Source organism: Delphinus delphis, chromosome 3, assembly GCF_949987515.2.
Source record: "Delphinus delphis chromosome 3, mDelDel1.2, whole genome shotgun sequence".
Classification (NCBI taxonomy): Eukaryota; Metazoa; Chordata; class Mammalia; order Artiodactyla; family Delphinidae; genus Delphinus; species Delphinus delphis.
In genome coordinates this window covers 103,604,157-103,621,407 of record NC_082685.1, presented here as the reverse complement: position 1 = coordinate 103,621,407, position 17,251 = coordinate 103,604,157, and the positions used below count along the sequence as shown (strand labels likewise).

General features: G+C 37.0%; 1 pseudogene; it reads left to right on the top strand.

The window, feature by feature from the left end:
• The first annotated feature begins 5,683 nt into the window (after positions 1–5,683).
• Positions 5,684–6,835, top strand: LOC132422170 (large ribosomal subunit protein uL30-like; annotated as a pseudogene).
• The last annotated feature ends 10,416 nt before the right edge of the window (positions 6,836–17,251 follow it).

Sequence of the window (17,251 nt, the reverse complement as noted above, 5' to 3'; positions counted from 1 at the left end):
ATTTATGCCAATGATGTTATGATGTCAAATGATAGCAAATTATTTATAATTTACATTTTCCTAACAACTAATAATTGTTATGAACCTCTTTTATTATGTTTATGAGATATACATGTTTTCTCTTCTATGAAATACCTGTTTTCTTTTTTTTTTTTTTGGTCCATTTTTCTTCTGAATCTTCTCTTGTCTTTATTTACAAGAGTTTTTCTGTACCTATTTTCTAATCTTTTCTGCCTACTTGTTGAAAATATCTTATTTCAGTTTGTAGTATCTTTTTATTTCCTTTATGTGTATTTTGATGAACAGAGATTCTTAATTTTAATGTGGTTAAACTTAGCAGTCTCTTCCTTTATAATTATTATTTTTTGTGCATTGCTTGAAAAATTCTTCCCAATCCTGAGGTCATAGTTTTCTCCTAAACTTTTTATCTTATGGATATTTCTTTTTATGTCTTAAGAAATTCTTTCCTATGATGTCACAAATATATTTTCTCTAAAATGTTTATGGTTTATCCTTCACACTTATGTTTATCTCTTCAGTAATGGACTTCTGCATATGGCATAAGGTAGAAACCTAATTGCATTTTCCTTCCACATGGATAATCAATTATTCTATCAATGTTAGAATAAAGACACCACTAAGTTTTTGTACCTATTGCTAAGTATTCCTGTTAAATCTGAAACTTTAGAAAGAGGAGGAGGTATATATGCAGTCATAAGCATAAAAATATATCAACAGTCAGAAGCCATTCAGTCTTTTTGTTAGCTGAACAGCTAGTGGAGGTTATGAAAAAAGGAAGAATGATTTCCACTGCAGAGAACTTTCATTGCTATATTGAAAGGGAGAGGGTAGAAGAAAGGAAAAAACAAAAAGGAAATGGGTGTCCAGTTAGGGTGAAGACAGTGAGATGTATCCTAACTAGGAATCATTTATAATGTACAGGATATTCATAAGCCTGAATGTGGAATCAGAAACCATCTGACCTTAACTTTAAAATATATATGTTTTTAAGAAGACCTTTATTTATTGTCTACTTTAATTCCTTCATCTTGTCAGATATACATGGAAGAAACAGAGATATGAAGTGACTACCCAAAAGATACACGGTGGGTTAGGGGCAAAGCTGTGATTATAGTTTAAGTCAGACTTGTGAGGGTAGTAGCCCTATAGCCAAATAAAAATGACAGGGATATACATTATTTGTTTTTATCCATCAACACAGTTTGAAAACTTTTTTGACTTTTCTTTATTTGCTAAATGTATAGAAATACAAGCCCTAGCATAATGTAAAAGATACATTTTGAAAATTTTATTCTTTATGCCTCTACCAAGAAGCAACTTTAAGCCTAAAGATAATTTCTATCATATTCTTAGCATGAGTGGATTTCGTCTTTTAAAGCTTATCAGTTGGCTTCAGTGTGGAAAACATAAGCAATAAAATATTTCTCTCTTGATAAACAAGTTGAACATTCTCACTGCTGGTTAGCATGAATAGTTTTGTTTGGCTACTGACAGATAATAGTTTGAGGATACCATAAAAGAGTAACCAAAAAACACATGTTTAGCTTCACTAGACTTCTTTTATAGCTGATAAAACGTTACAAAGCTCACAAGCTATGATCCATGTATTTATGACTTGAGGTTCTATAACTTTATTTTCTCTTGTGGACAAAACACACAATAGCTATAATAATTTTTCTTATAGATAGAATTTTCATTCTTTGACAAAGATGTACCGTTGTGGGTTATAGCACTTGACTGCCCGGAAATTATTTCTCAGCCTACTATCTACAAAAGCAACTTTTACTTTATAGATATGCATCAGGAACTTGGAACTCTGGAGGGAGGTTCTTCCTTTCTTCTTTAAAACAAAATTGTTCTGCAAATAGCTAGTGAGTCATCAACTTCTTAGGTTTATGAAGTACTGTTCAAGTTATTTCTTAATTTTTTGCATCCTGAAAACTTGACTCTATCTTAACATTGTCGCTATATCAAAAGATGGACCAAAACCACAAAGTGAGACCAGATTATTTTATAGGAAAGTGAAATACAGCAAAGGGAATGTTATTGGTAAGAATTTATCTTTAAATAAAGATTATAATAAGAGCTTTAAATACAAATTTAAAATAGTCTCATAGGTGCCTGGCAAGATGGCAGAGCAGGAAGACCTTGAGCTCACCTCCTCTCATAGTCACACCAAAATTACAACTATTTACAGAGCAACTGTTGATGAATGATACTGGAATCTAGCAGAAAAGATCTTCTATTATACAACTAAAGATATAAAGAAGGAAACACAATGATGAGACAGGTAGGGGTTAAGACCCATACCCTCGAGTGGGCGATACACAAACAGGAGGACAATCAAAACTGCAGATGTTTTCCCCAAGGAGCAATGGGTCTCTGCAGCCCAGGGGTGCTTCACCAGGACGACAAGCCCCCAGAACGTTTGGCTTTGAAGGCCAGATGGACTTACTTTTGGAGACATAGAGGGCTGTGGGAAATAGAGAAATCTCACGTGCTCCAGGATCCAAGGTAGAAGCAGTAATTTGAAAGGATCCTGGGTCAGACCTACCTTTTCATCATGGAGAGCCTTCCAGACGGGCAGGAGGCAACTGGAGCTCACCTTGGGGACATGACACCGGTGGCAGCTATTTTTGGGAGCTTGTTCCACCATGTGGACTCTCTTGCTGGTAAGCGTCATTTTGGAATCCTCCCTCTAGGTTAATACTAGGACCCAACTCTGCCCACCAGCCTGTTGGCACCAGTACTCAGATGCCTCAGGCCAAGCAGCTAGAAACACAGCACCGTCTACCAACAGGCCTTCTGCCTTAAGACCCCCTGAGCCCACAGCTGCCCCAGGACATAGCCCTGTTCACCATAGGGACCAAGACCCAGCAGCACATACCAGTGCAACAGCACTAGCCCCAGAACCCCCAGGGCCCTGCAGCCAGAGACCTCAGGACCCAGCTCTGCCCACCAGTGGGCAGGCACCACCCCTAGGACCCCCTGCTCCCTGGCCATATCCACCAGCGAGCTGGCACTAGCCTCAGGACCAGCCTCACCCACCAGTGGATAGAAATTAGCCCTAGGACCCCCTGGGCCCCAGCCCCACCAATGAGCAGGTGGACACCAGCCCCAGGACAACTGCAACCCCACAGCCTGTCATGACAGGACTCAGCCCATCCACCAGCAGGGTGGCATCAACCCTGGGACCACCTAGGCTCCAGTCCTGCTCACCATCAGGCCAACACCAACTCTGAGATACCTTGGACCCCTCAGCCAGCCATCCCAGGATTCAGCCTCAACCGCTAACAGGCTGACACAAGCTTTGGAACACCCTGCATCCAGCCATGTCAGGAATAGTTCTCACCCACAAGAGGGCCAACACCAGCTCTAGGACCCCCAGGGCCTGCAGCCAGAGACCCTAGGATCCAGCTCTGCCTGCCAGTGGGCTGGCACTAACACCAGGACTTGGCTTCACCCATTGGTGGGCAGGTACCAGGCCCAGGATCTCCTGGGCCCTGACACCACCCATCAGCAGGTAGACAGCAACCCCAGGACAACCACAGCCCTTCACCCTCCCTTGTCAGGACCCAGCCAACCCACCAGCAAGCTGGCACCAGACCCAGGATGCCATGGGTCCTGGCCCTACCAAACAGCAGGCCAACACTAGCTCTGAGATACCTTTGACCCCTCAGCCAGCTGCCTAGGATCCCGCCCTATTTACCAATGGGCCAGTACCAGCTTTGGGACACGCTAGAACCTGTAGCTAGTCATATTAGGAATTGACCCCATGCACCAGCAGGCCGACACTAGATCTGGGAATCCTGGCCTCACAACCACCCACCCCAGAACCTGATTCTGCCTACCAGTGGGCCAGCACTAGTCCTGGGTTCCCCCAGGGTTCCATAGCCAGCTACCTCATGACCCAGCCCTGCCAACCAGTGGCCAGTAGCCTCTGCACAAGGCAGGGCTGGCTACCAACTGGACCAGGGTCCAGCCATGCCTACCAGACTGCAAACAGTAGTCAGCCAGCCACAACAGAGGGACCCACACATTCCAAATAGGGAGTACCACTAGAGAATATAGCTCTGATGACTGCTAAGATGCATAGGATGTCTCCTACAAAAGGCCACTTCTCCAAGTTGGGAAATGTAACCAACCTACGAGATACATAGGAATAAAGTCAGCAAATTAGGTAAAAAGAGATGACAGAGGAACATATTTCAAAGGAAGGAATAAGACAAACCCCCAGAAGAACTACATAAAATGGAGATGGTAATGATTATAAAGATTATCAGAGACTCAGAGAAGAATGAATACAGTGAGAAGTTTAACAAAAAGTTAGAAAATATAAAGAAGAAGCAAAAAGAGCTGCAGAATACAAAATTGAAATGAAAAACTACACTAGAAGGAATCAATATAGATTATAAGATACAGAGGAATAAGAATGGATCATTAAGCTGGAAGGCAGAGTAGTAGAAATCACTGAAGCTGAACAGAAAAAAAGAAAAAAACAACAAAAAGAAATTAGGACAGTTTAAGAAATCTCTGGGACATCAAGCATACTAACATTCACATTATAGGGATCCCAGAAGAGAGAAAGAAAGGGGCAGAGAACATATTTGAACATAATAGCTGAAAACTTCCCTAACCTACGAAAGAAAACAGATATCCAGGTCCAGGAAGCACAGAGAGTCCCACACAGGATCAACCCAAAGAGGACCAAACCAAGACATACTGTAATTAAAGTGGCAAAAGTTAAAGAGAGGATATTAAAAACAGCAAGGAAAAGCAACAAATTACATACAAGGGAACTCTCATAAGGCTATGATCTGACTTTTCAGCAGAAACTCTGAAGGCTAGAAGTGGATGGCACAATATATTTAAAGCAATGAAAGGGAAAAATCTAAAACCAAGAATACTCTATCTGGAAAGGCTTTCATTCAGATTTGATGGAGAGATCAAAAGTTTTACAGACAAGCAAAATTTAAGAGTTCAGCACCACCAAATCAGCTTTATAAGAAATATTACAGGAACTTTTGTAAGTGAAAAAGGAAAGGACACAACTACAAATGTGAAAATTACAAAAGGAAAAAGCTCATCAGTAAAGGCAAATGTACAGTAAAGGTAGTAAATCAACCACATATAAAGTTAGTAGGAAGGTTAAAAGACAAAGGTAGTAAAATCATCTATAGCTGCAATGAGTAGTTAAGGGATACACAAAACACAAATGTATAAAATATGATGTCAAAAACAGCAATCATGGGTGAGGGGAGTAAAAATGTAGGTTTGTTGAAATGAGTTTGAAATTAAGAGATAATCAACTTAAAATAATCACACACACACACACACACACACACACACATATATATATATATATATATATATATACACAGAGAGATTGCTATATATAAACCTTATGGTAACTACAAACCAAAAATCTATAAAAGATACACACACAAAAAAGAGAAAATAATCCAAACATAAACTAAAGATAGTCATCAAATCAGAAGGGAAGAGAACAAAAGAAGAAGAAAGGAACAAAAAGAACTACAAGACAACTCCCAAATAATTAACAAATTGGCCATAAGTACATACCTATCAATAATTACTTTAAATGTAAATGGACTAGACACTCCAATCAAAAGTCATACGGTGCTCTTTCCTGGCTGGAACCATGGAGGGTGCAGAAGAGAAGAAAAAGAAGGTTCCTGCTGTGCCAGAAACCCTTAAGAAAAAGTGAAAGATGGGACTTCCCTGGTGGTCCAGTGGTTAAGAATGCCTTCCAATGCAGGGGACACAGGTTCAATCCCTGGTTGGGGAACTAAGATCGTACATGCCACAGGGCAACTAAGCCTGCACACTCTACAGCCTGTGCACCACAACTAGAGAGCCCATGTGTTGCAACTACTGAGCCCATGTGCTCTGGAGCCCGTATGCCACAACTAGAGAGCCTGCACACTGCAACTACTGAGCCTGGGCACTCTGGAGCCCATGTGCCACAACTAGAGAGAAGGCTGTGCGCCACAATGAAAGATCCCACATGCCGCAATGGAGATCCCACATGCTGCAACTAAGACCCGATCCAGCCAAATAAATAAATAAATAAATAAATAAATACATGAATACATATTTTTTTTAAAAAACAGAAAAAGTGAAAGAATTTCACAGAGCTTAAGATCAAGAGCCTAAGAAAGAAACCTGCCCAAAAGATGTTTTGAAAGGCAAGGAGGAAGCTTATCTATGAAAAAGCTAAGCACTATCACAAGGAATACAGGCAAACTGAAATTTGAATGGCTAGGATGGCAAGAAAAGCCAGCAACTTCCAGGTACCCACAGAATCAAAATTGGCATTTGTCATCAGTATCAGAGGTATCAATGGTGTAAGCCCAAAGGTTTGAAAGGTGTTGCAGCTCTTTCACCTCTGTCAGATCTTCAATGGCACCTTTGTAAAGCTCAACAAGGCTTCAATTAACATGCTGAGAATTGTGGAACCATACATTGCATGGGGGTACACAAAACTGAAGTCAGTAAATGAATTGATCTACAAGCATGGTTTTGGTAAAATCAACAAGAAGCAAATTGCCCTGATGTATAATGTGTTGATTGCTTGATCTCTTGGCAAACATGGCATCATCTGCATGGAGGATCTGATTCATGAGATTCATACTGTTGGAAAACTTTTCAAAGAAGTAAACAACTTCTGTGGCCCTTCAAATTGTCTTCTCCATGAGGCAGAATGAAGAAAAAGACTACCTGTTTTGTAGAAGGTGGAGATGCTGGCAACAGGAAAGACCAGATCAACAGGCTTATTAGAAGAATGAACTAAGGTATCTACCATGATTATTTTTGTAATCTAGCCAGTTAATAAACAGTGACTTCAAATTGAAGTCAGAAAACAGTGTTTTCAAATTGAAAAAAAATTTCACAGAGTGGCTGAATGGATACAAAAACATGATCCATATATATGCTGCCTACAAGAGACTCACTTCACATCTAAAAATACACACAGGCTGAAAGTAGTGGATGGAAAAGGTATTCCATGCAAATGAAAATGAAAAGAAAGCCAGGGTAGCAATATTTATATTAGACAAAATGACTTTAAAACAAAGACTGTAACAAGAGATAAAGAAGGATATTACCTAATAATCAAGTGATCAATCCAAGAAGAAAACAACAATTTAAAATATACATGCACTCAACATAAGAGCACCTAAATACATAAAGCATATATTAACAGACACAAAGGGAGAAATTGACAGCAACACAATAATAGTAAGGGCCTTTAACAGCCCCACTTAAATCAATGGACAAATCATCCAGATAGAAAATTAATAAGGAAACACTGGCCTCAAATAACATATTAGACCAAATGGATTTTATACACATATATAGACCATTCTATCAAAAAGCAGTAGAGTACACATTCATTTCAAGTGCACATGGAACATTCTCCAGGATAGATTACATGTTAGGCAACAAAACAAACTCTCACTAAATTTAAGAAAACTGAAGTTATATCAAGTATCTTTTCTGACCACAAGTCTATGAGACTAGAAATCAACTACAATGAAAAAACTGCAAAAAACACAAACACGTGGAGCTAAACAATATGCTACTAAACAACCAATGGATTACCGAAGAAATTTAAGAAGAAATTTAAAAATACCTGGAGACAAATGAAAATGGAAGCACAAAGATCCAAATCCATGGGAAGCAGCAAAAGCAGTTGTAAGAGGGAAGTGTATAGAAATATAAGCCTAAGAAATCTCAAGTAAACAACCTAACCTCACAACTAAAGGAACCAGAAAAAAGAAAACACAAAACCCAAAGTTAGAAGATATAGAAGAAATCTAAGTGTCCATTAATAGATGAATGGATAAAGAAGATGTGGAATATGGAATGGAATACTACTCAGCCATTAAAAAGAATGAAATGTCATTTGCAGCAGCATGGATGGACTTGAAAGGTATTATGCTAAGTGAAATAAGTCAGAGAGAGAAAGACAAATACTGTATGATATCACTTATATGTAGAATCTAAAAAAACACAACCAACTAGTGAATATAACAAAAAAGAAACAGGCTCACAGATACAGATATCAAATTAGTGGTTACCAGTGGCGAGAGGCAAGAGGGAAGGGGCAATACAGGGGTAAGGGATTAAGAGGTACAAACTATTATGTATAAAATAAACTACAATGATATATTGTACAATACATGGAATATAGCCAATATTTTATAACTACAAATAGAGTAAAATCTTTAAAAATTTTGAATCACTACATTGTTCATGTGTAACTTATCTAATATTGTATATTAACTATACTTCAATTAAAAAATAGGATTAAAAAAGGGGGTCCTTGTTTGTGGAAGTTTCAGTGCTCCAATAAAATGCAATACAACTTTGATTAAAAGATCTGAAATGATGTCCTGTCCCCATTGGCCACAAATTGAGCTTTGAGGTTAGAGTCACAACATTTCCCTGGCAAATCCTTCAAATACCTAGTCACCATTTGAAAGAAAAACTGTTCTAAATGTAATGTTATACATTATGGTAATATTAAACCTTCCTTCTGTTAAAAACAAAACAAAACAAAAAACCCAAAGTTAGGAGAACAACAACAGCAATAAAATTAAAGATCAAGGCAGAAATAAATGAAATAGAGACTAAAAAAATTAGAAAAGATCAATGAAACTAAGATCTGGTTCTTCAGAAAGATAAGCAAAATTTATAAATATTCAGTCAGTCTAAACAAGAAAAAGGAGAGCCCATATCAATAAAATTAGAAATGAAAAAGAAGTTACAACTGATGCTCAAGAAATACAAAGGATTATAAGAGATTACTATGAACAATTATATGCCAATAAAATGGACAACCTAGAAGACATGAACAAATTCCTAGAAATGTATAATCTCTCAAGACTGAACCAGGAAGAAATAGAAAATACAAACAGACTAATTACCAGTAATGAAAATGTCAGTAAACAAACAAACAAACAAACAAAAAACCCTCCCAACAAACATAAATCCAGGAAGAGTTTCACAGGTGAATTATACCAAACATTTGAGAAGAGTTAACACCTATCCTTCTCAAACTATTTCAAAGAATAGCAGAGGAAGGAATGTTTCTTAACTCATTATATGAGGCCAGCATCACCTGATACCAAAATCAGACAAAGATACCACAAAAAAGGAAATGACAGGCTAATACCACTGATCAATATAGACTCAAAAATACTCAACAAAATATTAGAAAACTGAATTCAACAATATAATAAAAGGATCATACATCATGATTAAGTGGGATTTATCCCAGGGATACAAGGATGATTCAATATCCACAAATCAATGTGATACACCACATTAACAAAATGAAGAATAAAAATCGTATGATCTCAACAGATGCAGAAAAAAAACATCTGACAAAATTCAACATTCATTTATGATAAAACCCTCCAGAAAGTGGGTATAGAGGGAACATGCCCAACATAATAAAGGCCATTATGATAAGCCCATAGCTAACATCATACTCAAGATGAAAAGCTGAAAGCATTTTCTCTAAGATTGGGAGCAAGACAAGGATGCCCACTCTCACCACTGTAATTCAACATAGTATAGGAAGTTCTAGTCACAGCAATCAGACGAGAAAAAGAAATAAAAGGAATCCAAACTGGAAGGGAAGAAGTAAAACACTCACTGTTTGCAGAAGACATGATACTATACATAGGAAATCCTAAAGATGCCACCAAAAAACTATGAGAGCTTGTCAATGAATTTGGTGTAGTTGCAGGATACACAATTAATATACAGAAATCTGTTGCATTTCTATACACTAACAATGAACTAGAAGAAAGAGAAATTAAGAAAATAATCCAGTTTACCATCACATCAAAAAGAATTAAAGAACCTAGAAATAAATCTAAGGAAGTAAAAAACCTGTACTCAGAAAACTATGAGACACTGATGAAAGAAATTGAAGATGACACAAACAGATGGCAAATTACACTGTATTCATGGATTAGAAGAATTACTATTGTTAAAATAACCATACTACCCAAGGTGATCTACAAGTTCAATGCAATCCTTATCAAAATACCAATGTCTTTTTTCACAGAACTAGAGCAAATAATTTAAAATTTTATATGGAAACACAAAAGAGCCCAAATAGCTACAACAATCTTGAGAAAAAAGAATAGAGCTGGATGAATCCTGTCCCTGACTTCAGACTATACCACAAAGCTACAGTAATCAAAACAGTATGGTATTGGCACAAAAGCAGATATATAGCTCAATGGGACAGAATTGAGAGCCTGTAAATAAACTCATATACTTATGGTCAATTAATCTATGACAAAGGAGGCATGAATATACAGTAAGGAAATGACAGTCTCTTCAATAAATGGTGCTGGGAAAACTGGACAGCTACATGTAAAAGAATGAAATTGGAACATTTTCTTACACATATACAAAAATAAACTCAAAATGGATTAAAGACCTAAATATAATACCAGAAACTTTAAAACTCCTAGAATTCAACATAGGCAGAAGAGTCTTTGACATGAACTGTAGCAATATTTTTTTTGGATCTGTCTCCTAAGGCAAAACATATAAAAGCAAAAATATACAAATGGGACCTAATGAAACTTAAAAGCTTTTGCACAGCATAGGAAATTATCCACAAAATGAAAAGACAACCTACTGAATGGGAGAAAATATTTGCAAATGATATGACCAACAAGCAGTTAATAGTCAAAATATATAAACAGCCCATACAACTCAATATCAAAAAGAAACAACTTGATTAAAAAAATGGGTGGAAGAACTGAATAGACATTTTTCTGAAGAAGACAAACATATGGCCAACTGGCACATGAAAAGATGGGCAACATTGCTAATTATTAGAGAAATGTAAATCAAAACCACAATGAGATACCGTGTCACATCTGTCAGAATGGCCATCACCAAACAGCCCACAAATAACAAATGTTTGCAAGGATGTGAAGAAAAGGGAACTCTTGTACACTGTTGATGGGAATGTAAATTGGTGCTTCTGCTATGGAAAACTTTATGGAAGTTTCTCAAAAAACTAAAAATAGAGCTGCCATATAACCCAGCAATTCCACTCCTAGATATATATCCAAAAAAAAAAGAAAACACTGATTTGAAAAGATACATGCACTCCAATATTCATAGCAGTATTATTTACAATTGCCAAGATATGGAAGCAAGCTGATTGTCCATCAACAGACAAATGGATAAAGAAGATGTGGTACATATATACAATAGAATATTACTTAGCCATAAAAAAGAATGAAAATTTTGCCATTTTTAACAACATGGATGAATTTGGAGCGCATTATGCTAAATGAAATAAGTCAGAGAAAGACAAATACTATATGTTATCACTTATATGTGGAATATAAAAAACAAAACAAATGAATATAACGAAGCAGAAACAGACTCACAGATATAAATTAGTGATTACAGTGGGGAAAGGGAAGGAGGAGGGGCAAGACAGGGATTAAGAGGTACAAACTACTATGTGTAAAATAAATAAGCTACAAGGATATATTGTACCACACAGGGAATATAGCCAATATTTTATAATAGCTTTCAATGAAGCATAACTTATAAAAATTTTGAATCATTATGTTGCACACCTAAAACTATTATAATACTGTAAATCAACTATAATTCAATAAAAACTAAAATAAAATGCAAAAAAAGAAGTCTTGTAATCCTACTTAAAATTTTTTTGTTCTCACTAAATTTAAAAAAATGTCCTAAACTTCATTGAAGTGTAATTTACATACAATAAATGCATTCATTTTAAGTGAACAGTTTGGTGAGTTTTGACAAATAAGTACAACCATGTAACCACCACAATCAAGATACAGAACATTTCCAACATCCCCAAAAGATTCCCTTGTGTTTTTCTTTAGTTTGTCCCTCCCCTCCTCACTAGACCCAGACAACCAGTGATCTTTCTATCACTACAGATTAAATTTGTCTCTTTTAGTGTTTCATATATATGAATCAAAAGGTTTATGCTCTTTTGTATCTAAAGTCTTTCACTCAGCGTAATGTTTTTGATATTTATTCAGTTGTTGAATGTAGCAGACGTTCAGTCCTTGTTATTGCTAAGGAGTATCCCATTGTATAGATATCATTATTTGTCCATTTACCTGGGCATGGACAGTGGGTTGTTCTGATTTGGAGCTATTAAAACTGTGTACAAGCCCCTGTGTCCTTGCCTTTTAAAGTAAAAAGCTGACTCAAGAATTAATGATTTGGAAACGTGAAGATGTAGAAGCAAAGAATAGCTGTTGGGCTGGGGAACTGGTCACAATTTAGACCATAAATATGCCACAGAGCAGAATCACCGAACTCACACTTCCCTGAGAGATATAAAGACCTGACACACATTCCTAAATTGTTTTAATAGGAAGCAGACACCCACCAGGTGAAAACTGCTGACTGCAAGAACACAGACCCTAGACTGGTTGGAAGCAGAAGGTTGACGATGCTGATTCCCAATTACCTCACCACCAACTAATCAGAAGAATGTCTTCAAGCCGATCATGCCCAGCCCTTGAACCACTACTCCCCTCACTACCTGCTTCAGGATGGGGACACACAGTCTTGAGGACATTAGCCTGCTGTGGCCCCCTTTGCCTGGCAAAGCAATAAAAGCTATCCTTTTCTGCTTCACCCAAAACTCCGTCTCCAAGATTTGATTTGGTGCCAGTGTACAGAGGCCAGGTTTGGCAACACTATTATGAATAAATCTATGAAACTTCATAAACAAATCTTTGTGTGGACCTGTTTTTATTGCTGTTGGGTGAATATCTAAGGATGGAATTGCTGGGTCATTTGGTAAATGGATGTTTAACTTTATAAGAAACTGCCCAAGTGTTTCCTACAGTGATTGTACCACTGTACCTCCCCACCAACAATGTATGAGAATTCCTATTCCATATATTTGCTTATACTTAGTATTATTAGTTTAAAATTATTTTACCTATTCTGATGGGCTTGTGCTATGTCTCACTGTGGTTTTAATTTGCATTTCACTAATAATTAAGAGCATTTTTTATTTCCTTATTTGCTATCTATTTTCTTTTATGAAATTTCTGTTAAAATATTTGCCTAATTTTAACTAGATTGCATATGTTCTTATTATTCAGTTTTAAGAGTTCTTTATATTCTGGATATAGTCCTTAGTTAGAGATACTTATTACAAATATTTTCTCTCTGTTTGTGGTATTTTTTTTTTTATTGGTGTCTGTCATTGAGCAGAAGTTTAAATGTTGATAATGTCCAATATACCATTTTTTTTGTCTTTTATGGTTTGTACTTTTTTTGTCCTAAGAAATTTTCAACAACCTTAAGGTTGCAAAGTTTTTTCTTACATTTTCTTCCAGAAGTTTCATCATTTAGAGTTCATATTTAGTACTATGGTTCATTTCAAACTATTGCTGTGTATCACATGAGGATCAAGACTCAGTTTTTCTCAATATAGCTGTCTAGTTGTTCCAATACTATTTGTTGAAAAGACTATCCTTTCCTCATTGAATTACCTTCATGCCGTGTAGAAAATTAATTGAGGTTATATTATGTGAGTCAATTATTGTACTCCATTTTGTTCCATTGATTTATTTCTCTATCCTTATGCCAAATATCACATTGTCTTGACTACTGCAGCTTTATAATAAGTCTTGAAACCAGATAGTATAAGTTCTTCAACGTTGTTCTTTTTAAAAAATTCTTTTGGTTATTTTTAGTTCTTTGCATTTCAATATGAATTTTATATGAGTCTGTCAATTTTCAACAAAAGCCTGGGGGGTTCTGATTGGAACTGCATTAAATCTATTGATCAATGCTGACCAATGGGATACAATGTTTCTTAGTCCATTAAGGCTACTATAAAAAAATAGCACAAACTGGGTGTCTTATAAACAGCAAAAATCTGTTTCTCACTGTTCTGGAGGTTGGAAGTTTGAGATCAAGTTGCCTGCATATTTAGGTTCTGTGTTTGTTGAGGGCCTGCATCTGGTTTATAAAAAGTAGTATTCTAGCTGTAACTTCACATGTCAGAACAGGCAAGGAAGCTTTCTCAAGCTACTTTTATAAGGGCACTAATCTCATTCATAAGGGCAGAGCCCTCATGACCTAATCACCTTGAAAGACCCCACTTCTTAATACCACCACATTAGGGGATAGGTTTCAACCTATGAATTGGGGGAAACACAAACATTCAGATCATAGTACCATCCAAGACAAAATATGAGGCACATACATAATTTAAATTTTTCTGGTAGCAACACCAAAAAAGTAAAAATAAAACACCTGACTGGTAACGTGGCTCTAGACAACTCCAGACCAAAAATCTTTCATCTATATAACTCAAAAATCAAAAGGAGATCCTGACAATTTACAATTAGACCCTACTAAGAGGTCCTCTGGTCCAGCTTAAGTCACCACTTTGTGTTGGGACAATCACTGTAGCCCCAGGGATGGGGCAGTATGTTGGGCTCAGTATGCGTCAGGGACCCACCCAGCTTTTGGCTAGGGACGTGGTATACTAATGGCAGTTCCCACTAGAAACATATGGATGGATTAGGGAAGGAGAAATTCCACAAAAGAAGGGGATATTTCTATTAGGATAATGTAATACAGGGCAGGGTATTAGTTTAACAAATCAGCTGCTGTACAGTATGTCATAAAGCATTTCTAGAAACTGGGATTTTTGGGGTTCCTCTTTTTTTAAAAAGGAAGCTTTAGGGGCAAAGTGGTGTTGATTTGAAGGGTTATCCACTTTCCCTTTAGACTTCAGAGATCTGACTTCTTCAACTATGCAAGATATAGAATTAGAAGCACTTTCAATTCTACAGCCAAACTCATTCCCATAGAGGTAGAAGATCTGGTTCAGTTCTCAATGAACAAATACTCAAGCCAAAGATTATTTAAATAACAACAATCATATTTCAGATACACCACATGAACTGTTATGTACTCATAAGCTACCCATTTCTAGAAATAATTCTCAATTTGAATTTGCGTTTTAAAAATGCCACAAGACCTTATAATGCTACAACAGGGTTTAGTTCTTCAGAGAAACTCATATCACCCAAAGGCTGCCAAGCTCCAGGTCAAAGAATATATGACTTTGAAGACTGAACTCTTAATTTAAAATTCCTCTTTAATTCATGTTAGATTACACCATAATACAAGAAAAGAGAGAGGCTGCGTATGTTGTCAAATTTAATGGCAAAAGTTACATAGATTTGGCTAATTAAATAATAAGTGGATTCTGACTTATATTGAGGTGAATGTCAGAATTCATCAGTGTGAGTGTTATTTGACAGGGGTGATAAATCCTGTTCTCTAGGGTTGATATTTTTCATTACCCTTGTGCATCCTAGGGCATTTCAAATATACTGAGAGGGCTGAATTAGCAGCAGCCTGATTTACTGATACCTTTAGGGTGGCCACTCTAATTAGCACATATCTGAGATCTTTAAAGAGCTTAAACTGGATTCACGCAAAGTGAAAAGAGATGGCAAAGATAACAGTATGTGATTATATGCATATATAGAATATTATAGATGTTTCATATAAAAGGAGATGCTGATGGAGGCTGGAGTGGGATAAGAGAGCAAAATGGCTATATTGAGAGAGTTTCTAAAAATGAGGAAAATTGAGACAAACTATTTTCAGGTCTTACAATTCACTGCCAAAACCTCAAATAACTGAATTTCAACTAGCCAATGAAAACATTTTACAGTAAATCATTGATTTGGAACCTAAATTTCCCAAGGAAGTGAACATACAGAGATATTTTATATTTATGGAGTTCTGATCATTCTTTTTTTTTTTTTTTTTTTTTTTTTTTTTTTTTTGCGGTATGTGGGCCTCTCACTGTTGTGGCCTCTCCCGTTGCGGAGCACAGGCTCCGGACGCGCAGGCAGGCTCAGCGGCCATGGTTCACGGGCCCAGCTGCTCCACGGCATGTGGGATCTTCCTGGACCGGGGCACGAACCCGTGTCCCCTGCATCGGCAGGTGGACTCTCAACCACTGCGCCACCAGGGAAGCCCCTGATCTTCCTTTTAGTTCCCCATTTCCTCCCTCTATGATATTTTCCTACTGTCATCACCTCCACTTTCCTCCAGACCCCACATCCTGAATCTGCTGTGATAGACCACATACTAGCCTGCAGGAAATGTTATAAGCTCATTTATTCTTAATACAAAAATGCAGAAATTTAAGATAAGAGAAGAAGAAATACCATGTTATTAGTGTTGGGGCCCTCTGCTCATGTAACCTTGGCCTTTATGAAGTCACAGGGACCATCCAGTAAAGACTAACTAATCTGATTTACAGAATCCAAGGAAACCTACTGATCTCATGGTGTCCAATGGAATCATGGTAAATATGATGGAACACGTCACGCTGAGCTCTCAGAAATTTCACAAAACTTTATATATTCTCTTTCCCCATTGAAACAGTTTTCACTTTGCCACACTGTTTAGCCTTCTTCTCAACATTATCAAGAATGGAAGAAGAAGCTTGCAAGTAAGAACTTCACTTGCAATTGGAAGGTGATTGTCTTTAGTAGCCCCATTTGCTGAAGACTTGCAGATGGTGACCTCTGATAATTCCAGCCAATCCACACTTAAAGGCTGAAGGACTCCAGTAACTGGGGTCCAGTGATACCATTCAGGTCATATGTGTTTTGCCTATTATCCAGCACAAATAAAGTGAAGACCAAGAATATATTGGTACTCTATAGCAGATATGCTAAATCATAAAGAATATAGGTTGTTAATGAAAATGCAGCATGTTTAAATGCCAGCAGTAATTGACATTATCTGTAAAGGGCAAAGGACTGAGGGCATTATTTAGAGTATAAGAATGGAGAGAAATCTAGGCCAGAGTAATAAGGGGATGTGAGTTACCCACTGTAAGATCTTTGTCCGTGGCCTGGGCACACAAGATTGCTTACCTCAATTCAATTAGACCAATTTCTAAAGTCTTGCCAAAAATCTTACCAAGGGCTAAGGCTTAGATGTTTTGTTTTACTACTCAATATTTGTTGAACTCTATTTTGGAGTTAACTTAAATATATATTAACTTTCCCAAGTTACTGAGGAGCAATACAGTGAAGCAGAAATCAAGATAATTTTCTTATCAATTTTTTCAACAAGAGTAGAAGCAGCAGTGGCAGCAACAAACAAACTT